The 23,864-nt window shown below is 41.6% G+C and overlaps 3 non-coding genes and 1 pseudogene across 3 annotated transcripts; 3 read left to right on the forward strand and 1 right to left on the reverse strand.

Moving 5' to 3' along the window:
- The first annotated feature begins 6,423 nt into the window (after nucleotides 1–6,423).
- On the forward strand, nucleotides 6,424–6,495 carry TRNAM-CAU. The gene has a single exon. It is a non-coding gene; the product is annotated as a tRNA-Met (tRNA).
- Nucleotides 6,496–6,747: 252 nt separating this feature from the next.
- TRNAS-GCU lies at nucleotides 6,748–6,829 on the reverse strand. Its single transcript has one exon. It is a non-coding gene; the product is annotated as a tRNA-Ser (tRNA).
- Nucleotides 6,830–16,349: 9,520 nt separating this feature from the next.
- On the forward strand, nucleotides 16,350–16,864 carry LOC119540799 (annotated as a pseudogene).
- A 3,770-nt stretch (nucleotides 16,865–20,634) lies between these two features.
- TRNAI-AAU lies at nucleotides 20,635–20,709 on the forward strand. The gene has a single exon. It is a non-coding gene; the product is annotated as a tRNA-Ile (tRNA).
- Nucleotides 20,710–23,864: the final 3,155 nt, after the last annotated feature.

Consider the following 23,864-nt stretch of genomic DNA (forward strand, 5'->3'; position numbering starts at 1 on the left):
TCAGAGACATATTTTAAAAATGCAAATCTGTTGATGTGGTCCCTGTGACCAATATGCTCACGTGGATTCCTATTGTCAAGATGGATTCAAAATTTCTTAACTTGGCCTGTAATAGAATGAGTGTTCTTCTAAGTTCACACCTGATATAGACCGATTAATGCTTTCTAACTATTTTGGCACACCTGTTCACCATCAAATGCATCCTGGTGTAAATATCGAATTGCACTGATGTTTCCTGCATCATCCACATGCTGTCCCCCCCTCTGTAGCCTCAGCTCCCAGCACTCTCCCCTCACCTCTCTGAAGCTCAGTCTCGGTCTTCTGACATGCCAGGATCTCTACTCCTCTGCTCTCATCTGTTTTTGCCATGTTGTTCTCTTGGAGTTGCACAAAGGGAGGTCACTGCTGGCCCCTTCTCTGGCCTCTCCACTCAGCCCTTTCTCTTCCCATCCATTTTACCACATTGCTTTTGCCAAACATCAACTGCACTTAAGCCTCACCTTCCTGAGAGAAGGCCATACTCCAGAATCAAACATTCCTCCAGGTAAATTCCTCTATGTCTCCACTGATTGTCCAATTTTGTTTCAGACCTGAAGCACACAATTCATAGAGAAGGATGGTTAGGAAATGTGGCCACATCCTATTTATTTGTGCTAAACATAGTTAAAACGGGCAAATGAATAAATAAAAGAAAAGCTGGGTCAGCTCCTCTGAAGTGCAGCTGGAGAATGTCTGTTAAAGTTGCTAAAGAACATGTTCTTTGACACAGGTTTTCTACACGTGTGCAAGCTGTCATAATACTGATGGGATATGGTGGATGTTCACAGCTATGAACACTGTTTGCAATAGTGAAATGGGGAAAGATACATGAACAGTCCTTTAAACTATGGTGTATTCCACATGACTGAATACTATGCATATTTAATAGTGAATGAATTCTCTGAACTGATATGGAAAGATGGCAAAAATATGTTTTCAAAACAAAACAAACAAAAATCCCCCACAATGGCCAAGAATAGAAATATGTAGATAACATGTCACTGTCTGTGGAGTGAAAAAAATGCATAATTGTTTAACTAGACTTATGTATTTAAAATTTCTGGAAGGACAGACAAGATACTAAATAATGTTAACATTTTGAGGGGAACAAGGATTGGGTAGAAAGATTGAGATCCTGGCAGGTGTGACAATTTGAAACTGTTACGGACCCCCGGAATAGCCACGAGACTTTAATCCAATCTTATTGAGTGGAACCTGTTGATTGCAGGTTTCCATGGAGGTGTCCATTCACCCAAGTGTGGGTGAGACCTTTGATTAAATTATTTCCATGGTGGTGTGAGTCCCACCCATTCAGGGTGGATCTTGATTAGTTTGCTGGATTACCTAAGAGAACTCAAAGCCTACACAGACCCAGACACTTGGAGACACCTGGAGATGCAGACAGAAAGATGTTTGGAGTTGCTAAACTAAGAGATGAGGCCCAAAGTTTGTCCTGGAGAAGCTAAGAGAGGACCCCAGATGCTTTCAGAGAATCACCCTGGGAGAACAAGAGAAGGTGCACAGGAGCTGAGAGAAGCAAAGATGCACAGGAGCTGAGAGAGAGAAGCTAAGAGTCACAGAAGCCCATAGACATTTTGGTGAAAGCCATTTTGAAAGGCAACCTGGGAGCAAAGCACCAGCAGATGCCAGCCACGTGCCTTCCCAACTGACAGAGGTGTTCCAGATGACATCCTCTTTTTGATGCCTCAGTTTGGACATTTTTAGGGCTGTAGAACTTAGGTTATTTGTAAACTAATAAATCCCCTTTATAAAAGCCAATCCATTTCTGGTATTTTGCATAATGGCAGCATTAGCAGACCGGAACAGCAAGTAAGATTTGTTGTTTTTCCAGTTTAAGAGATCTGACATTGAAAATGGCAAATGTATATACACAAATCCACTGTATTTTCCTGTTATTCTGGTCCTACAGGGGCTTGTCTCAGGAGGAATTGGGCAGTGGCTCTGCAGTTGAGACCGTAACCTCCTGGCCAAATTGAGTACCCTGACAGGTATGGGATCGAGTGAAGTTCCCTTCTGATTAGTGGGTACAGGGGGTGGTTTCTCCTGTGTGCTAGGCACAGGGGCTGTTTCTTCCTGTATTTTAGGCACAGGGGGGTAAATTGGGGCTGGTTGAGGTGTTTCAGGCCCTTCTCCTCACCTATTGCTATTAGCATACGGAGATGGGGCTGATGGAGGCAGCAGAGGCACATCAGAGGAATCCTCCTGGTTAGAGTCTGAAAGCACCTTAGTTTTCACTGGCATTACCTTACATTTTTTCTGGGGATTCTTATTCTAATAGGAGGTGATAAAAGATTGTGCATAAATGTATCATCCCATTTTTCTTGCCTCTTATGGAACCTCTCTAACTGTGGGATGGTATTGTAATTAACAGACCCACTTTCTGGCCAGTTTTCTCCTGTGTGTAATTTATATTGTGGTCAGGTTGACTTACAAAACTAAATCATTCTCTTTTGTTTCATGGGTTTATAGGTGAACAATTACCAATTATGCAATATAGATCTGTGCCAGTTTGTATATTTATGTCCCCCAGACAAAGCCATATTCTTTACTGCCTTCTTGTAGGGGCAGACGATTGGACTGGAACCTATTGGATCAGTGTCCATGGAGATGTGACCCACCCAATTGTAGGTGATAACTCTGGTTGGATGATTTCCATGGATGCATGGCCCTGCCCATTCAGCATGGCCTTGTTTAGTTTATTGGAGCACTATATAAGCTCAGACAGAAGGAGCTCATAGAGAGCTGGAGCTGAGACAGACATTTTCAAGACAGCCATTGGAAGGTGATGCAGAGATTTTGGAGAACACCATTTGAAAGGCAACCTAGGAGCAAGCAGACACCAGCCACGTGCCTTCCCAGCTAACAGAGGTTTTCCGGATGCCAACAGCCTTTCTCCAGTGAAGTACCCTTTATGGCCTTAAGACTGTAACTGTGTAACCAAATAAACCCCCTTTTATAAAAGCCAGTCCATTTCTGGTGTTTTGCATTCCGACAGCATTAGCAAACTAGAACAACATCCTAAAAGGCTACGATCAGATGTAGTGTTAACATTTCCCATGACTATCTTAAGCAGTGATAAATTTTACAATATTAACAAGTATTATAACCTAATAACCAGATGAGAACCAGATGAGATATGGAGGTAAGGGCAGAGGAGTTCTTGGAGGGAGGAGCGATTTGGGGACTTTTAACCCCAGCGTTGAACTCGAACCAATGTAACACACCAGCCTCTAGACAAATAGGTCTAGGGGTCCACTTAGGATCGGTGATCAGGCAAGTCTCTCCCACTGAGGCCACAGTACCTCGGGCAAGAAGGACCTGGGGCCTTCAATGTCCCTTCGCGGTCGCCATTTGTTACCGAGCAAGAGCTCCGCAGGATGCAGGCAGAAGTCAACGCATTTTGAGAAAAGAAAGACTTTTAATGCAGGCCTTCCAAGCATGGAGATAGGATCATAAAAGGTCAAATCTGTCTCTCTGAGCCTAAAGAGTATAAAGATTTTATGGGATTAGACAAATGGAAGTGGAGATAGTGATGTTGTCAGATATCGATTGGTTATGGTTTGGTTATGGTCAGTAGGGAGTAAACCCAGGCCTCAAAAACCCTTGAAAGCTGACAAAATCCAACTGTTGTATGGATAAATTGTCGTAAAAGAGGGTTGTAAGCAGTGCTTATAGGTTTCAACAGACCTGTGCCTTGCTCAGTTAACATAAAATGACAAGTAAAGAAATGGAAATAAGCTAAACAACTGGGTTGTGATGAAAAGGCAAGCATAAAATAACACTATGTTCTAGTTTGCTAATGCTGCAGAATGCAAAACACCAGAGATAGACAGGCTTTTATAAAATGGGGGTTTATTTCGCTACACAGTTACAGTCTTAAGGCCACAAAACGTCCAACATAACACACCAGCAACCGGGCACCCTCACCGAAGGATGGCCAATGGCGACTGGAAAACCTCTGCTAGCTAGGAAGGCAGCTGGCGTCTGCTCCAAAGCTCTGGCCTCAAAACGGCTTTCTCCCAGGATGTTCCTCCCCAGCAAGGTTGCTCCTCCTCAAAATGTCACTCACAGCTGCACTCACTGAGTTCCCTCTCTCTGAGTCAGCTCATTTATATAGCTCCACTGATCAAGGCCCTCCCCGAATGGGCGGGGCCACGCCTCCATGGGAACATCTCATCAAAATCACTACCCACAGCTGGGTGGGGCACATTCCAAGCAAATCTAACCAGCACCAAACGTCTGCCTCGACAAGACGACAAAGACAATGGCATTTGGGGGACACAATACATTCAAACCGGCACACACTACAATAACTAGTCAAAGAAATAAGTTAAAATAACAACTAGAGTTACCATTGAGAGAAATAAACTAAAAGAATAACTACAGTTAAAGTAAAACCACTGTCTCGAATGATTACACAAACTCCCAAATTCCCAGCATGCTTTTATTCCATTTGTGGCCTTATTTTTCTCCATAGCATTTATCATTTTTTACCATATTATGCAATATGCTTAATTATTGCATTTTCTGAGTAACCCTAAGCTTCATAAAAATGGAATTTTGTTTGTATGTTTACTTCTATATCCCCATTACCTACAATAGTATCTGACACATAAGTGGTACTCAAAATATATTTATTTAATCAATTCAATTAGATTTTATCAGTCCTTTTGCAGACAAGGACAATAAGATCCCAGAGGTTATTGATCACCTCAATGATAATGGCAGTAAAAGTTGTTTAAACCCAGGCGTCTAAATTAATTCCCAGAGCCTTTTTCTTTTCTTTTTTTCTTTTCGTTTCTTTTCTTTTCTTTTCCTTTCTTTTCTTTTCTTTTTTTGCATTACCAGAGTTATGCTGAGTGTGCAGGAGCGGAAGTGGTGGGGGAAAAGATAAGCAGAAAAGTGAGATGGTTTTGATACTAGATCAACCACCCTCTGTCAAAAATTGCTTAACTAATCCTGTAGTTAGGGATTTTCTTACAATCACTTCAAAGAATTTCAAATTGTTTTTCTTTTTTCCTAAAAACCTCCCTCCATTGTTAACATCCTCCATTTAAAGGAAAATTACAGGCACACACACACATTCAAACCCCTCACGAATTAAGCATTTCCCTTATTGCAGCGAGTCAGGACCAACTCCACCCATCATGGGAGATGTTTTGAGTGTTACATATGGTGGTCCTCATGGGCGGTGAAAATGGCCTAGGCTGTCCGCACCTCGGAGGGGCAAATGTTCTATGCCTCTTGCCTCCTTCCTCTGAAGTTGCTCAACTTGAGCCTCGGTGCCTGTCCTCTTTCAAGATCAAGGTGTTTCATATTCCAGGTGAAGTCCCCTCTGGCTGCGCTCAGGTCTCGAATTCCTCTTGGCATTGATTCGGGGTCTTGGTTCTGTCCCGCCACAGGGAGAGGTCAGAGTTTACGAGAGAGGGTCTTCAGCCCCGGTGCACGGGACCCGTGTCGTTTGAGGTTCGCGGTGACTGCGGAACTACCCGACGCCAGGCGGCGAGAAGGTGCAAGTTGCCGGGCGCTGAGGCCTCCGGAAAGACCGGATCTGTCCGGAACTGTCTCCAGGATTGGAGGAGAATCCGCACCCCGCGCTGGAGCAGATTTCCCCGGGGTCTGCGTGATCTGTTCGGTGATCCGCGAGCCAACATCTCTGGCTTCCCTTTCTCCCAGAGCCTTCCCTGGGGTAGGAGAGAGGAAGCCCGGCTCCGGGATGTGGATCTGAATCTTCGGGATTCAGAGAGGGTATTTGGGAAGGACTAGTTTCCCTGGAAGATGCCTGGTTCATTCAGGCCGAATGTGGAGCTTTTCTCTTTTATTTTTTTTTTTTCTTTTCCCAGTGGTGAGTTGGGGAAAATAGAATACGGATGAGGATTTAAAAAAAAAATCGCTAGTTTCTGTGTGTGTGTGTGTGTGTGTGTGTGTTTTGGTTGTTTTGTTTTCTTTCCCAGATAAATTAGAAGAAACAATACTGTTTGGTTGTCATTTACATTTTCAAAGGAGGACTGGCTGCTTAGCTTAGTTGACCAGGATGAAGCGCTAACAGCCTCTTGATGACGTTTGCATTCCTATCCAGCCCAAACTCCCGGGGACGCTACTTCCTTATATTTAACTACAGGCCCTAGATCGCCACCGCTGAACCAAAGCTCAGTATGTTTATCAAGATAGTTCCACTCCCCAGAGCATTTGATTTGATACACATGTTTGTCGGTTTCGTCTTTAAAAAATAAATAAATAAATAAAATAAAAATAGCAGGCGTGAGTTAGGATAGTTTTTACAGGTAATTTAGTGAATTGCAACGGGTGCGTGTAGGCAAGGAGATAATATGAAGAGTACGGGATGCAGCATAGTCATAAGGCAGCAGAGTGGCGCAGCGGAAGCGTGCTGGGCCCATAACCCAGAGGTCGATGGATCGAAACCATCCTCTGCTACTTTGGCTTTCGTCATATTATTTCCTACCCTGTAGCATATGCGTGCTGTAAACCCGTAAGCAAGTGCCGCATGACACAAGGACACACTGACAGCTTGAAGGTTTCCCTAACCTACTCTCCCTCTAAAGCTCGTAGCATTGTGGTAGTAAACCAAGAAAGGCAAGACTACATCATGAGAAAAAAATAGAGGTTGAGATTTTGAGATTTATTCCACTCAGGAACACAAGCAAAGCAGAAAAGTCAACAGTGCGTAGACGAGGATGGGATTTGAACCCACGCGTGCACAGCACAATGGATTAGCAGTCCACCACCTTAACCACTCGGCTACCTCATCCCACGAACGAAAGTTGATTCTGGAAACGTTTTTACGGCTTACCGTTGCTGAATGATTCTGATCATATGAAGTCAGTTTTCCCTTATTCTTATAATAGAAGCGTTTCCAGTTTCCTCCCAAGAGCCCTTCATACTTCCAGGCACCAGACACAATACTTTTTTTTCTCTTTTCCCCAAACTCCCGGCTCTCCTTATTTTCTACCTGCGACACTTTTATCCCTCCCCTCTGCCCTCACTTCATCTGCCTTAGTTCTACTCATACCTCATATCTCAATTAAGGCCCATATGGCAGCACTTGTCTTTAAGTTTCCCGGCTGTGAAAACAAGTATCATGCAATGGTTTGGCTTAAACAATGGGAATTTATTGGGGTTTTGGGGATAGAAGTTTTCAGGGTAGGAGAAATCCAAAATCGAGGGGTCAGCAAGGCGATGCTTTCTACCAGAAGACTGTGGCATTCTGGGGATGGCTTGGTCTTTGGCTTTTGTCACATGGCAATGCACATAGCGGCCTCTTTTGGCTTTTCTCTCAGTCTGACTTTCATTCTGCTCATAAAGGACTCCAGTAATCCAAGTTAAAGCCCAATCTGATTCAGTGAGGCTACACCTTAACTAAAGTAACAACTTGAAGAGACCTTATTTACAATGGGACCAATGCGGACCAAGACTAAGAACATGTCCAAACTGGGGTAGAGAATTCAATCCACCACACCTCCTTAGTTGACATTTTTGCACAAATACTTTTTCAATTACACACGTATTTCCATTCCATATGTGCCCCAGAATTTTTTACCAATATGTTGTATGTTTATGCTAAAGGACCGCTATTGTTATTGATCATCTAATCATGCCACTCTGCAACAGAAAGTATTTCTATAAATTGAAGTCTGATTTGTAGCTTTTTCCAGTACTATAAAACGCGAAGTGTTGTAAGAACATTCTCCTGGCTTGAATTATCTTTACATTTAACAGTAGAGAACAATAAAAGACATACATAGATAAATTTTCATTCTAATTCATTATACCTGAAATGTAGAATGCCACTGGAAATGAGCCATGGAAGAGCTGGGAATATATTTTCCAATGAGTTCGTGTGTCGGTGGATGAAAACTTTTTATGGCTTGAATGATAAAGATTTTGGTAGAAATTAACGGAAAATGGGGCGATTTAGATAAATGTGGGGATTGCAAAAGTTGTTTCATGATTATTTAAGTTGCACTACTTAGAGTAGAATGTTCAACACACTCCCACTAAGTTTATCTATATCTAGTAAACGAACGGTACCCATAATAAAACAGACAGGGGGACTGGTGAGCTGTATGTTTTAGTTACTCCTCCAGGAACGTAGGTAGAAAGCCAGGAACTGCGTGGACTGGACACCACAGAGCAATCTGACTTTGGGCATACTTCATACAACACTCATGAAAATGTGGAACTGCTGAGATCAGCGAAATCTGTAAGTTTTTGTGGCCAGGGGACCCGCACCCCTCCCTGCCAGGCTCAGTCCCATGGGAGGAGGGGCTGTCAGCTTCGGGAAGAAGGGAGAACTGCAGTGGCAACCCTTATCAGAAACTCATTCTACTGATCCAAACTCTAACCATAGATAGACTGAGACCAGACACCAGAGAATCGGAGAGCAGCCAGCCCAGCAGAGACGAGACAGGCATAGAAAAAAACAACACGAAAAACTCCAAAATAAAAGCGGAGGATTTTTGGAGTTCCGGTGAACATAGAAAGGGGAAGGGCAGAGCTCAGGCCCTGAAGCTCATATGCAAATCCCGAAGAAAAGCTGATCTATCTGCCCTGTGCACCTTTCCTTAATGGCCCTAATTGCTTTGTCTCTTAGCATTTCAATAGCCCATTAGATCTCTGAGGAGGGCCCTTTTTTTAAATCCTTTTTTCTTTTTCTAAAACAATTACTCTAAGAAGCCCAATACAGAAAGCTTCAAAGACTTGCAATTTGGGCAGGTCAAGACAAGAGCAAATCTAACAGAGCTCTGAGACAAAAGGCAATAATCCAGTGGCTGAGAAAATTCACTAAACACCACAACTTCCCAAGAAAAGGGGGGTGTCTGCTCACAGCCATCATCCTGGTGGACAGGAAAAACTCCTGCCCATCACCAGCCCCATAGCCCAGAGCTGCCCCAGACAACCCAGTGTGACGGAAGTGCTTCAAATAACAGGCACACACCACAAAACTGGGCGTGGACATTAGCCTTCCCTGCAACCTCAGCTGACTGTCCCAGAGTTGGGAAGGTGGAGCAGTGTGAATTAACAAAGCCCCATTCAGCCATCATTTCAGCAGACTGGGAGCCTCCCTACACAGCCCACCAGCCCAGAACCGCCCTGGGGGGACAGCACTCACCTGTGACATAGCACAGTCATCCCTCAACAGAGGACCAGGGGGTGCACAGCCTGGAAGAGGTGCCCAATTGCAAGTCTCAGGAGCCATACGCCAATACCAAGGACTTGTGGGTCAGTGGCAGAGACAAACTGTGTCAGGAGTGAACTGAAGGATTAGACTATTGCAGCAGCTTTAAAACTATAGGCTCACCAGGGAGATTTGATTGTTAGAGCCACCCCCCCTCCCTGACTGCCCAGAAACATGCTCCATATACAGGGCCGGCAACACCAACTACACACACAAGCTTGGTACACCAATTGGACACCACAAGACTCACTCCCCCACTCACCAAAAAGGCTAAGCAGGGGAGAACTGGCTTGTGGAGAACAGGTGGCTCGTGGACGCCACCTGCTGGTTAGTTAGAGAAAGTGTACTCCACGAAGCTGTAGATCTGATAAAGTAGAGATAAGGACTTCAATTGGTCTACAAATCCTAAAAGAACCCTATCAAGTTCAGCAAATGCCACGAGGCCAAAAACAACAGAAAATTATAAAGCATATGGAAAAACCAGACGATATGGATAACCCAAGCCCAAGCACCCAAATCAAAAGACCAGAAGAGACACAGCACCTAGAACAGCTACTCAAAGAACTAAAGACGAACAATGAGACCCTAGTACGGGATACAAAGGAAATCAAGAAGACCCTAGAAGAGCATAAAGAAGACATTGCAAGACTAAATAAAAAAATGGATGATCTTATGGAAATTAAAGAAACTGTTGACCAAATTAAAAAGATTCTGGACACTCATAGTACAAGACTGGAGGAAGTTGAACAACGAATCAGTGACCTGGAAGATGACAGAATGGAAAATGAAAGCATAAAAGAAAGAATGGGGAAAAAAATTGAAAAAATTGAAATAGACCTCAGGGATATGATAGATAATATGAAACGTCCAAATATAAGACTCATTGGTGTTCCAGAAGGGGAAGAAAAGGGTAAAGGTCTAGGAAGAGTATTCAAAGAAATTGTTGGGGAAAACTTCCCAAATCTTCTAAACAACATAAATAGACAAATCATAAATGCTCAGTGAACTCCAAATAGAATAAATCCAAATAAACCCACTCCGAGACATATTCTGATCACACTGTCAAACACAGAAGAGAAGGAGCAAGTTCTGAAAGCAGCAAGAGAAAAGCAATTCACCACATACAAAGGAAACAGCATAAGACTAAGTAGTGACTACTCAGCAGCCACCATGGAGGCGAGAAGGCAGTGGCACGATATATTTAAAATTCTGAGTGAGAAAAATTTCCAGCCAAGAATACTTTATCCAGCAAAGCTCTCCTTCAAATTTGAGGGAGAGCTTAAATTTTTCACAGACAAAGAAATGCTGAGAGAATTTGCTAACAAGAGACCTGCCCTACTGGAGATACTAAAGGGAGCCCTACAGACAGAGAAACAAAGAAAGGACAGAGAGACTTGGAGAAAGGTTCAGTACTAAAGAGATTCGGTATGGGTACAATAAAGGATATTAATAGAGAGGGGAAAAATATGACAAACATAAACCAAAGGATAAGATGGCTGATTCAAGAAATGCCTTCACGGTTATAACATTGAATGTAAATGGATTAAACTCCTCAATTAAAAGATATAGATTGGCAGAATGGATCAAAAAAAATGATCCATCAATATGTTGCATACAAGAGACTCATCTTAGACACAGGGACACAAAGAAACTGAAAGTGAAAGGATGGAAAAAAATATTTCATGCAAGCTACAGCCAAAAGAAAGCAGGTGTAGCAATATTAATCTCAGATAAAATAGACTTTAAATGCAGGGATGTTTTGAGAGACAAAGAAGGCCACTACATACTAATAAAAGGGGCAATTCAGCAAGAAGAAATAACAATCATAAATGTCTAAGCACCCAATCAAGGTGCCACAAAATACATGAGAGAAACACTGGCAAAACTAAAGGAAGCAATTGATGTTTCCACAATAATTGTGGGAGACTTCAACACATCACTCTCTCCTATAGATAGATCAAGCAGACAGAAGACCAATAAGGAAATTGAAAACCTGAACAATCTGATAAATGAATTAGATTTAACAGACATCTACAGGACATTACATCCCAGATCACCCGGATACACATACTTTTCTAGTGCTCATGGAACTTTCTCCAGATTAGATCATATGCTGGGACATAAAACAAGCCTCAATAAATTTAAAAAGATTGAAATTATTCAAAGCACATTCTCTGACCATAATGGAATACAATTAGAAGTCAATAACCATCAGAGACTTAGAAAATTCACAAATACCTGGAGGTTAAACAACACACTCCTAAACAATCAGTGGGTTAATGAAGAAATAGCAAGAGAAATTGCTAAATATATAGAGACGAATGAAAATGAGAACACAACATACCAAAACCTACGGGATGCAGCAAAAGCAGTGCTAAGGGGGAAATTTATAGCACTAAACGCATATATTAAAAAGGAAGAAAGAGCCAAAATCAAAGAATTAATGGATCAACCGAAGAAGCTAGAAAATGAACAGCAAACCAATCCTAAACCAAGTAGAAGAAAAGAAATAACAAGGATTAAAGCTGAAATAAATGACACAGAGAACAAAAAAACAATAGAGAGGATAAATATCACCAAAAGTTGGTTCTTTGAGAAGATCAACAAGATTGAAAAGCCCCTAGCTAGACTGACAAAATCAAAAAGAGAGAAGACCCATATAAACAAAATAATGAATGAAAAAGGTGACATAACTGCAGATCCTGAAGAAATTAAAAAAATTATAAGAGGATACTAGGAACAACTGTATGCCAACAAACTGGATAATGTAGAGGAAATGGACAATTTCCTGGAAACATATGAACAACCTAGACTGACCAGAGAAGAAATAGAAGACCTCAACCAACTCATCACAAGCAAAGAGATCCAATCAGTCATCAAAAATCTTCCCACAAATAAATGCCCAGGGCCAGATGGCTTCACAGGGGAATTCTACCAAACTTTCCAGAAAGAACTGACACCAATCTTACTCAAACTCTTTCAAAACATTGAAGAAAATGGAACACTACCTAACTCATTTTATGAAGCTAGCATCAATCTAATACCAAAACCAGGCAAAGATGCTACAAAAAAGGAAAACTACCGGCCAATCTCCCTAATGAATATAGATGCAAAAATCCTCAACAAAATACTTGCAAATCGAATCCAAAGACACATTAAAAAAATCATACACCATGACCAAGTGGGGTTCATTCCAGGCATGCAAGGATGGTTCAACATAAGAAAATCAATCAATGTATTACAGCACATTAACAAGTCAAAAGGGAAAAATCAATTGATCATCTCAATAGATGCTGAAAAAGCATTTGACAAAATCCAACATCCGTTTTTGATAAAAACACTTCAAAAGGTAGGAATTGAAGGAAACTTCCTCAACATGATAAAGAGCATATATGAAAAACCCACAGCCAGCATAGTACTCAATGGTGAGAGACTGAAAGCCTTCCCTCTAAGATCAGGAACAAGACAAGGATGCCCGCTGTCACCACTGTTATTCAACATTGTGCTGGAAGTGCTAGCCAGGGCAATCCGGCAAGACAAAGAAATAAAAGGCATCCAAATTGGAAAAGAAGAAGTAAAACTGTCATTGTTTGCAGATGATATGATCTTATATCTAGAAAACCCTGAGAAATCGACGATACAGCTACTAGAGCTGATAAACAAATTTAGCAAAGTAGCGGGATACAAGATTAATAAGTCAGTAATGTTTCTATATGCTAGAAATGAACAAACTGAAGAGACACTCAAGAAAAAGATACCATTTTCAATAGCAACTAAAAAAATCAAGTACCTAGGAATAAACTTAACCAAAGATGTAAAAGACCTCTACAAAGAAAACTACATAACTATACTAAAAGAAATAGAAGGGGACCTTAAAAGATGGAAAAATATTCCATGTTCATGGATAGGAAGACTAAATGTCATTAAGATGTCAATTCTACCCAAACTCATCTACAGATTCAATGCAATCCCAATCAAAATTCCAACAACCTACTTTGCAGACTTGGAAAAGCTAGTTATCAAATTTATTTGGAAAGGGAAGATGCCTCGAATTGCTAAAGACACTCTAAAAAAGAAAAACGAAGTGGGAGAACTTACACTCCCTGACTTTGAAGCTTATTATAAAGCCACAGTTGCCAAAACAGCATGGTACTGGCACAAAGATAGACATATAGATCAATGGAATCGAATTGAGAATTTGGAGATAGACCCTCAGATCTATGGCCGACTGATCTTTGATAAGGCCCCCAAAGTCACTGAACTGAGTCATAATGGTCTTTTCAACAAATGGGGCTGGGAGAGTTGGATATCCATATCCAAAAGAATGAAAGAGGACCCCTACCTCACCCCCTACACAAAAATTAACTCAAAATGGACCAAAGATCTCAATATAAAAGAAAGTACCATAAAACTCCTAGAAGATAATGTAGGAAAACATCTTCAAGACCTTGTATTAGGCGGCCACTTCCTAGACTTTACACCCAAAGCACAAGCAACAAAGAAAAAATAGATAAATGGGAACTCCTCAAGCTTAGAAGTTTCTGCACCTCAAAGGAATTTCTCAAAAGGTAAAGAGGCAGCCAACTCAATGGGAAAAAATTTTTGGAAACCATGTGTCTGACAAAAGACTGATATCTTGCATATATAAAGAAATCCTACAACTCAATGACAGTAGTACAGACAGCCCAATTATAAAATGGGCAAAGGACATGGAAAGACAGTTTTCTGAAGGGGAAATACAAATGGCCAAGAAACACATGAAAAAATGTTCAGCTTCACTAGCTATTAGAGAGATGCAAATTAAGACCACAATGAGATACCATCTAACTCCGGTTAGAATGGCTGCCATTAAACAAACAGGAAACTACAAATGCTGGAGGGGATGTGGAGAAATTGGAACTCTTATTCATTGTTGGTGGGACTGTATAATGGTTCAGCCACTCTGGAAGTCAGTCTGGCAGTTCCTTAGAAAACTAGATATAGAGTTACCATTCGATCCAGTGATTGCACTTCTCGGTATATACCCGGAAGGTCAGAAAGCAGTGACACGAACAGGTATCTGCACGCCAATGTTCATAGCAGCATTATTCACAATTGCCAAGAGATGGAAACAACCCAAATGTCCTTCAACAGATGAGTGGATAAATAAAATGTGGTATATACACACGATGGAATACTACATGGCAGTAAGAAGGAACGATCTCGTGAAACATATGACAACATGGATGAACCTTGAAGACATAATGCTGAGCGAAATAAGCCAGGCACAAAAAGAGAAATATTATATGCTACCACTAATGTGAACTTTGAAAAATGTAAAACAAATGGTTTATAATGAATGAAATGAGACAAAATGGTAGCCAGAGGAGGACAGAAAGTTTTTTGTTTGTTTGTTTATCTTAAGAATGGAAACTGCTTGCCTATGTTCACTTCCTCACGGACTGAACCCAACAGTATAGTGTTTTACAATAGGATTGTGTTTCATTAGTGGGTTGTGGAAGCAACTAAGGGTGTAACTAGTATTTTTATTTTAACATAATGGAATAGCATGGAAAATACCAGAGATCGTTACCGATAGTAAGGGTAAGTATTGTTTTGCAAAACTTTTATTTCAATTAAATCTTTGTATCAAGGAGGAAAAACAAAACAAAACAAAAAAAAAAACTGATAGGACCCAGGGATTGGCCACCATACAAAATTTAAATATAGTTTTACAGAACATAGAAATCTGTATTCTTCGACAAAGTCAATGAGGATAATTTCCTCAGTAGTTTGAATAAGTGTAAAAATGTTAAAACACTAACGTTCCGCAATTTACCTATGCTCCCTTTCACTGGAAGTGTAATTCTTTCAGTCCCGAGTAAAGGAGGAATTTGTCACTTCCTCCGCCATGAAATAGTGTAAGATATGCATCTGAGACGCAGCCCAGTGCCTTGTTTACAGGAAGCTTCCGAGACACCAATATTACAAAATTTTCTTTTTCGTCACCGGAGAATATTTTTATCCTCGAGGCAACATGTCACAGTAAGATATTAGATGACAAGTGGTAGAACTGGCATTACTGGCAAGGAAAGGTGAAAATAGAGACAATTCCCATCATAGGGAGTTTGTGCGTAGTCAGCTATTTCTTTGCAGCCAGATTGATCTCGCAGTCACCAGCCCGGCGACCCCCTGTAGATCCACTCGGCTGCGTGGCGCTCACGCTTCGCTGATTTTCTTTAGAACTAAAGCTGTTTTTTCCTGCCCACTTTTCCTTCCTTGTCGCCTGGTCATCCACTTCTGTCTCCTATTCCGGCCTCTCTCCCAAACCAAAAGGCCCCAGTCATCCGGAGGAGACACAGACAGGGCTCAAGAGAGGCGCGCAGGGCAAAACCCTCAAGGAATCCGCGCTAGGAAACGTCGGAAAAGTCTGAAATGTCAGAAAGGTGTGGGGGGAACCCCTCCGTCCCCGGAGGGAAGTGTATTAATGAGCTCATTTTCCAGAGGCCACGTCCAAATAAAGCTTGCTCAAACTCGAAGCAGCATCTCTACTGACTGCTGACTCATTTATCGCCAGCTGTGTATTTCCAACCACCTCTCGGGATATACTTCCGAGGCTGGACTTCGGTCCCTTGTGGTCTCATCTGTAGGCAGTTTTCTCTCCGCATTGGCGAAGATCGGTTCTCTAGACACATGACTTGGGTAAATCCTTTACTCAATTTCCATCACGAGAAGGTTCACGACTCTCAACAAATTTTGTCTTGCTCTTCTCGTCAGCCGCCTTTCACCTCCAAAAGTGTTTACAGATCTTCTCTAGAGACTTCGATCTCCAGTCCTAATAGTGCGTTCTCGTGCATTTCCATTTTGTTTCTCCTTACCTGCTCTGAGAAACAAATTGTGCAAAGCAGAACAGACACCATCAAGGTCCAACCGAGACTTGAACTCGAATCACTGAATTTAGAGACCAGAGCGTACCATGGAGCCTGCACTTAAAAGGAATGACGAGCGGGTCCCTTGGCTTTCGACTGTTTGGGCGCCAGTTACTCTGAGCGGTGTTCCAAGTGGAGTTAATGATTTTTGAAGCCATGTTATAATTGTTCCCACTAATATCAGGATGCCTGACAAAGCAAATGCCTCCAAGAAAAAAATCTCAAAAGTTAAAAAGAAATCCAAAAAGAAAAATTGATGATGAAGAAAAGGAGTTGGCAGAGAAAGAGGTTAGAAACACAATGAAAAAAATTAAAAAACATCCAAAGCATCTGTCTTCTGAAGTGACAGGAAAAACAAAGCATGCTAATCTGAAACAGCTAAAGATAGCATCCAACAAGAGAAAAACCTGGCACTCTTTCAAAGAGTAGCAGAGAGTATTTGCAATCTATGATGGAATCAGTAATAAAAGCAATTTTAAGTAAAAGTATTAAAGAAAATGAACAAATTCAATATCATCTCAACTGCCTGAACAAAAGATTGCTGCAGCTGTGTGAAACGCTAGACGTCCCTCCCAAAAAGCAGAAAGATTTAACTAATGTGTCTAGTCTACTGAAAATGGAAAGGACACAGCACAGAGCTAATAAAGAAGGTCTGGCATTATTGCAGGTAAAATTGGACCTCCAAGTGACCAAAGCATAAAAACAGTCTGTGGTTTGCTTGGCAGTCAGTTTCTTGATGTAAACCCTTGGCATAAGAGGATCATTGAAGTAGTGGTTTGTAAACTATGTCATATATGAGTTAGTTTTCTCCTATGTGTCTTACCCAAAACTGCTGCTTTTTCAGACCATTGCAGCCTGGAGTTGTAACTGGCAGTGACTTTCCAAGACCTCTATCAGCTATCAGCAACAATTTCTTTGCTTCAACAACAAGTTCATTGAGTTCTTATTCAAGGTGGTGCTAGGAAAAAGGCAACGAGTTTAAAAACAAAGTCTCTGAGAGATACTAGGAAGATGGCATTGGAACTGATGAACTGTAGTTTTTAACTTCCCTGAATCTCATCATAGAAACAAAGCCATAGGATTTCAAAATTAGAGTTATCATAAGAACAAAAGAGAATATGGACCAAAATAACATTCCTACAGATGACAAAAACTTGCCAAAACATATGTTCACAAAACAGATGAATACTAACCTAATTTCTCAAGTGAGCAGAAAGAAATTCAGAAAAATGATAGAAGATATTTTATCCTTATTATGTTTGACTCTTTTTCTTTTCAGTGTGTTATTCATTCCCTTCTGTAGCAGGTTAACTGAGTTGCCCCCCAAAAGATAAGTCCAAGTCCTAATCCACAGAACTTGTGAATATGACCTTATTTGGAAAAACAGTCTTTGCAAATATAACTGAGTTAAGGATCTCGAGGTAAGAGCATCCTGTATTATTCAGGTGGACCATGAGTCCAATGAGAAGTGTCCTAATAAGTTAGAAAAGAAGAAAAGACAAAGAGAAAAAGGGCATTGAAGGCAAAAGCAGCAGTTAGTGTGATGTAGCCACAAGGAATGCCAACAGCCATTATAAGAGGCAAGGAAAGATTCTCCCCTAGAGCTTTCAGAAGGAAACATGGCCCTGCCCACACTTTGATTTCTGAATTCTGCCCTCCAAAATTGTGAGGGAATAAATGTTTTGCTTTTAAGTCACCAAGTTTGTGTTAATATGTTGCAGCAGCCATAGGAAACTAATAGCTGTGATTTACATTATATTTCTATTGAACAACGCTCTCTAGATCCAATAACCAATACATAGGAAATGCAGGACTGAAGAACAGGATAAACTTCACCAGGGGATGCAGTCTGCAGAATTCAGGCTGGGGAATTTTACAGAACAGATTAATTTGTTTCTTCTTCAAATAAATTGCAAGAAGCAAAAACAGAGTGGAAAACTATAGATGAAAAGAGACTTAAAAGACGTCAGCTAAGCACAACCAGTTAGGAACCTGATTGAAACAAACTGTTGCAAAAATTTTCCAATTTATCTCTAAATTGGAAATGTAAACATTAACTAGATTCTATACTAAGGAATTTAAACTGTGATAATAATATTGTGGTCATTTTTTTAAAAGTCCTTTAGAGTTATATTCAGAAATATTTATGGAAAAAAATGGTAGGATGTCTAAGATGTGCTTCAAAATAATACAGGGGATACAGAAGTAGATGGAGATAAAAATGATACAAGATGGCCTTAAGTTGATAATTGAAGCTGGATGATAAGTATGTGAGGGTTTATTATACCATTTCTCTAGTTGTACATGGGTTTGAAATTTTCCATAATAAAAACTTAAAAGTCTCTAAAAAAAAAAAATAAAAGGAATGACGAACTAGATATTCATCCCTAGACTCGGGTGATCTGAGAAGTGAATGTATTCTCCTTTTCCTCCTCTAGAAGTGAAGCTTGAATATTTACTTGTCCCATGACTGCCCTGACACCGTTGACTTTCAAACCTCAAGAATCCTCCCCTCTGCCCACATCCCTGCATTTCCTCCCAAGTGGTTCAAGAACTTGGCACCCTCTGACCCTGTTTCCTCCCTGGAAAAGGGAATGACGTAGTGGAACAAGACTGTGCCCTCACATTGTGCCAGGTATTATGACAAGTATTTTGTACTCAGCACCTCACTGAAGGCTCACAATAATCCTTTAGCGATGGGAACAACGATCGCTACTTTACAGGTGAGGAAACTAAGGCAGACACCTGAGATCCTTGATTCTGCTTCATTTTGCTTTCACGAAAAACGTCTTTCACCAGGGTGTTATCTGGCGCTTCAATGGACGCGATATGGGAAGATTTTACCAAAGTCACAGGGGAGACATGGGTCTTTACGGAGAACTGTTTTAAAAGTGGACAACAAGGCTTATAATTGTGCCTAAGGGTCACCCCCAGAGAACCTCTTTCGTTGCTCGGATGTAGCCTCTCTATTTAAGCCAACTTTGCAGGTGGACTCACTGCCCTCCCCCAACGTGGGACATGACTCCCGGGGATGAGTCTGGATCTGGTATCGTGGGATTGAAAAAGCTTTCTTGACCAATCGGGGGAAGAGAAATGAAACAAAGTGAAGTTTCAGGGGCTGAGAGATTTCAGAAGGAGTCAAGAGGTCATTCTGGAGGTTATTCTTATGCATTATATTGATATCCCTTTTTAGTTTTTAGTGTATTAAAATAGCTAGAAGGAAATACCTGAAACTGTGATTCTTGAAGACAGGTGTATAAGTATACGGTGTGATCGCGGAAGGTCGCGGGATGGCAAAGAAGCCTAGCCATGGAGGCGCCAGGCAGTTGAGACGTGGGAAACCCTGGGACAATCAATATCGAGACCCTTCCGGAATATTTTGCAGACACGAGCTTGTTTCTTCTGTTTAGGCATGGCTCTTACGAAGCCAGGACTAGCTAGTAGTACATCGATTAGATTCGTCGACAGCATGAACTGATTCCCAATCATTTAGAGGGCAGTAGATATTTTCATGGTTTCTCTGGCCAATAGTCTCAGCTTGAAAAAATTTAAGATTAAATTTTTATCTGTGACTACAATTTAAAACCAGCATTGTTTCAATCTCTTATCTTTGTTTTAGGAGAACGTTTTCATTCTTTAAGAGTAGATAGCCAATAATTGTGCCTAAGATTCTCCCCCTGAGTACCTCTTTGTTGCTCAGATGTGGCCCTCTCTCTCTCTCTAACTGAGCCACCTCGGCAGGTGAACTCACTGCCCTCCCCCACACTTGGGACCCAACTCCCAGGGTTGTAAATCTCCCTGGAAACACAGAATATGACTCCCGGGGATGAATCTGGACCCGGCATCGTGGGACTGAGAGTATCTTCTTAACCAAAAGGGGGATGCAAAATGAGACGAAATAGTTTCAGTGGCTGAGAGATTCCAAATGGAGTCGAGAGGTCACTCTGGTGGACATTCTTATGCACTATATAGATAACACCTGTTAGGTTTTAATGTATTGGAATAGCTAGAAGTAAATACCTGAAACTGCCAAACTCCAACCCAGCAGTCTGGACTCCTGAAGGGGTGACAGTGTGATTGTGAAGACCTTGTGGATCACACCCCCTTTATCTAGTGTATGGATGAGTAGAAAAATGGGGATAAAAACTAAGGGACAAATGGAGTGGGATGGGGGGATGATTTGGGTGTTCTTTTTTCACTTTTATTTTTTATCTTGTTCTGGTTCTTTCTGATGCAAGGAAAATGTCCACAGATTGTGGTGATGAACGCATAACTATGTTATCATACTGTGGACAGTTGATTGTATACCATGGATGATTGTATGGTGTGTGAATGTATCTCAGTAAAACTGAATTAAAAAAAAAAAAAGAGAGAGAGAGAGAGAGAGAGTAGATAGCAGAAAGTTCACTGTCATACACAAATTGATGAGCGTTACCTTTTAAAAACAACTGAAGGACGTGTCCCTTGCGGGGCCGGTTAGCTCAGTTGGTTAGAGCGTGGTGCTAATAACGCCAAGGATCGCGGGTTCGATCCCTGTACGGGCCATGTTCTTTGCTTCTCAAAGACTCTCTTGAGGTTCAAAGTATTACTACTTTTCCTAGACTTAACGCTAGAACTCCTAAAACGCTTCTCTGCAGAAACTTTTCTGTATGTTGTGCGGTTCCCGGGTCCCCAGTTTCTGCACCCCCGCAGTGTTCCATTTCTTTCCTCCAGGAGAGAATATTGGTACAGAGGGCTGTGCAGGGCAGAGCAGCCAAGATTGGGACCCTGCTGAATGAACAAATAAATTTAAAAGGTTACTGGAATTATCTTTAAAGCCTGTTTTATTACAGACTGTTTCCAAAGTAGTCCCTCAACCAACCTTCTTCCTCAAAATTCTCTAGAGATAGAAGGTAAAGAGATGAAGGTAAAAGACCAAGTCAGGATATTCAGCTCTCTGCCACAGTCACTGTGAACAAAGAATGCAGATACACACACAAACACACACACACACTAGATAGGAGTTGAATCTGTATTCTTGTGATCAAAGAGAGGTAGGTACCTTGCATCACTGTTTCCTGCCTGAGAAAACCATTCAATACAATATTACCTCACATCTTTTTGGATGGTGCTTTCTCCAGCCTTGTAGTTTCCAGATATGCATACACTTGTCAGTATTCAGCTGAATACTCAATGAAGAGTTTTCTCTGGAGTTATCTCTTATTACAGCTCTCTCTCTCTCCTTTCTCTCTCTCTCTCTCTCCCTCCTTTCTGGTCTGTCCTGATAACTCTAGTGCACTTGGACTCCCCAGATGGCATCAGCTCCCTCTGATCAATTCAGGGAGTGCACAAGCATTTCCTGGGTTCCCCATAATGCATGGGTCACAGAAATTCTCTCAAGGCAATCAATTAAGGCAATCCTCATGCTCACCTAATTTTTTCCCCTTCGGGCATGTCATTTTTTTCTGTCTTTCAGGGATTCCTGTCCTTCCTTGCCTCATGTGCAGTGTCTTGAAAATCATTTCTTCATATATATTTGTTAGTTTAAAAATCATTTTATTATTCTTATTTTTTTATTATTTCAGGCAGGAGGGTCAATCTAGTGCCCTCACTTCATCTGGCAGGACACATAAGTCTCCCTGCTATCTCGAGGGTGAGGAGTGGGAAGATCAAACCTCTGCTTTTTTTCTGGTGTGGGCTGCAGGCTTTTGCCTGGCCGGGGGGTCTGTTATGGAGCGTAGCGGCTTGTCTGCCAGCAGTTCGCCTGGCCTTAGGACTCTTGGGGTCCTGGGTTGCTTGTGGCAAACAAACTTGACAGATCTTGTGCTGGATCTCCAAGCTTCAAAGTGTGTGCGTAGGGGGTGCGGGTGGGCGGTGGGGGGGTGGTCGTGTCCAGGCCCGTGGCCTCAACGCGGATGTATTCAACTACCCTTCACCCAGATTTCGGGTGGGCAACTCTGTGTGCGTCGTTTGGCTGGTTGGGGGGCGCTTGCAGAAGAGCTGGTCTTCGGACCAGGGGAAGCCGAAACAGCCAAAATCCAATCTCACTTGGGTGGGATGTCCTTGAGGTAAGTGAAATCCCTGCATTTCACCTTTATCGCCTCTGGCCACCCCCAGAAGATGCCCTTCACTTGCAGGGAAAGGGAACACCGCACTTGTCAGTTCCATCAGCGACTCTGCGTGGCCAATCCGGCCTCTCTTCAACTGTCCGCACCTAGGAGGCCAGGAGGCCGTGGCCACCCCTCACGGCTTACAGCGCTGCCCGGTGGACGAAAGGGATCCGCCGCGAACCTGGGCCCACTTCAGCGACCCCGCTCACTCCCTGACTTAAGCCACCCAACCACAAAAGAGGTGATGGAGAGATGGAAAGCAGCCGAACAAGCTTGCGGACTGGGTAGGTTTGAAGGGAAGAAGTTGTTCCCCGACGATCTTTAAATAGACTTGCTTGTGAATGCCACATTCAATTCCCAAGGGTGGTGGTGATGGTATTGGAAGCAGTTGCTTACGTGCATCTTGAAAATGTGTTGGGTTTTGAAATTTTCAGGAGAAGAAGGGCACCCAAGTTGACTCTGTTTTGACATAAACATTTAGCCACCTAATAAATTAGACCTTATGATATTTATTATAAAAATTGATTGTCTTGGTTGCCTTACAATAATTGTATACAGATAAGTCCTTTTTCTCCATTTAAAATAGTTGATTTTTTCAAATTTTAAAGCATATCTGAAGATAAAATAATTTACCATTTTAGGAATGGTGAATGGCAAATTATCAGGTACCATTATCAGGAATGAGTCTTCTAATTAATTTACCAGGCTCATTCCTGGGAGTCATGTCCCACATCACCAGAGAGATTCACTCCCTTGGGAATCATATCCCACGTAGTGGGGAGCATAATTAATTTATTTGCAGAGAGAAAGGTCACATGTGAGCAACAAAAGAGGTTCTCTGGAGGTGACTCTTAGGCATAATTATAGGCTGCTTAGCCTCCCCTTTATGGCCATAAGATTGTGGGCTTGGCTTATTAAGTAGGGGTGATCCTAATTTCACATAACATATATTCTGCCCAAGATAAACAATCAGTGTTTCACATTATATTCACTTAATTGTACAATCATCATCACTCTTAATTTAAAACCCCAAAGCTCTTATCAGCCCCTAATTATTTATCCCCAGTATTAGTGTGGTACTGGTAAGGTATTCCTATTAAATATAATCTATAATATGCAATAGATTTTCCCATATATCATTCTGCTGTTAACTCTTTGCACCAGTGTTATAAAACTAAGAAGTAGATCACGCAAGCACTTATTTATATTTGTAGTTCTAATCTGTGGGATACATATCTTTAAACAATCCCTTTCAATCATGTTCTCCTTCAATGTGGCACTGATGCATATAATCCCATTAACGAATCATAATCACCCCTGTTGATTCCCAAACCTTTAAGTTCACCCTCATTAACATGTCTGTACGTATTATGTAATCATTCCCCTTTCACTAGCTTCTGTCTATCTCTAGTTCCCCTGTAGTCTACATTATGTGACACTGATTTTACATTGTCCAGGGAGTTCATATTAGTGATAACATACAACATCTTTCCTTTATGTCTGCTTTATTTCAGTTAGTATTATGTCTTCAAGCTTCATCCATGCTGTCATATGATTCAGGACCTCATTCCTTCTCACTGCTGCATAATATTACATCATTGTATATACCAC

Source organism: Choloepus didactylus, chromosome 7 (assembly GCF_015220235.1).
Source record: "Choloepus didactylus isolate mChoDid1 chromosome 7, mChoDid1.pri, whole genome shotgun sequence".
Classification (NCBI taxonomy): domain Eukaryota; kingdom Metazoa; phylum Chordata; class Mammalia; order Pilosa; family Megalonychidae; genus Choloepus; species Choloepus didactylus.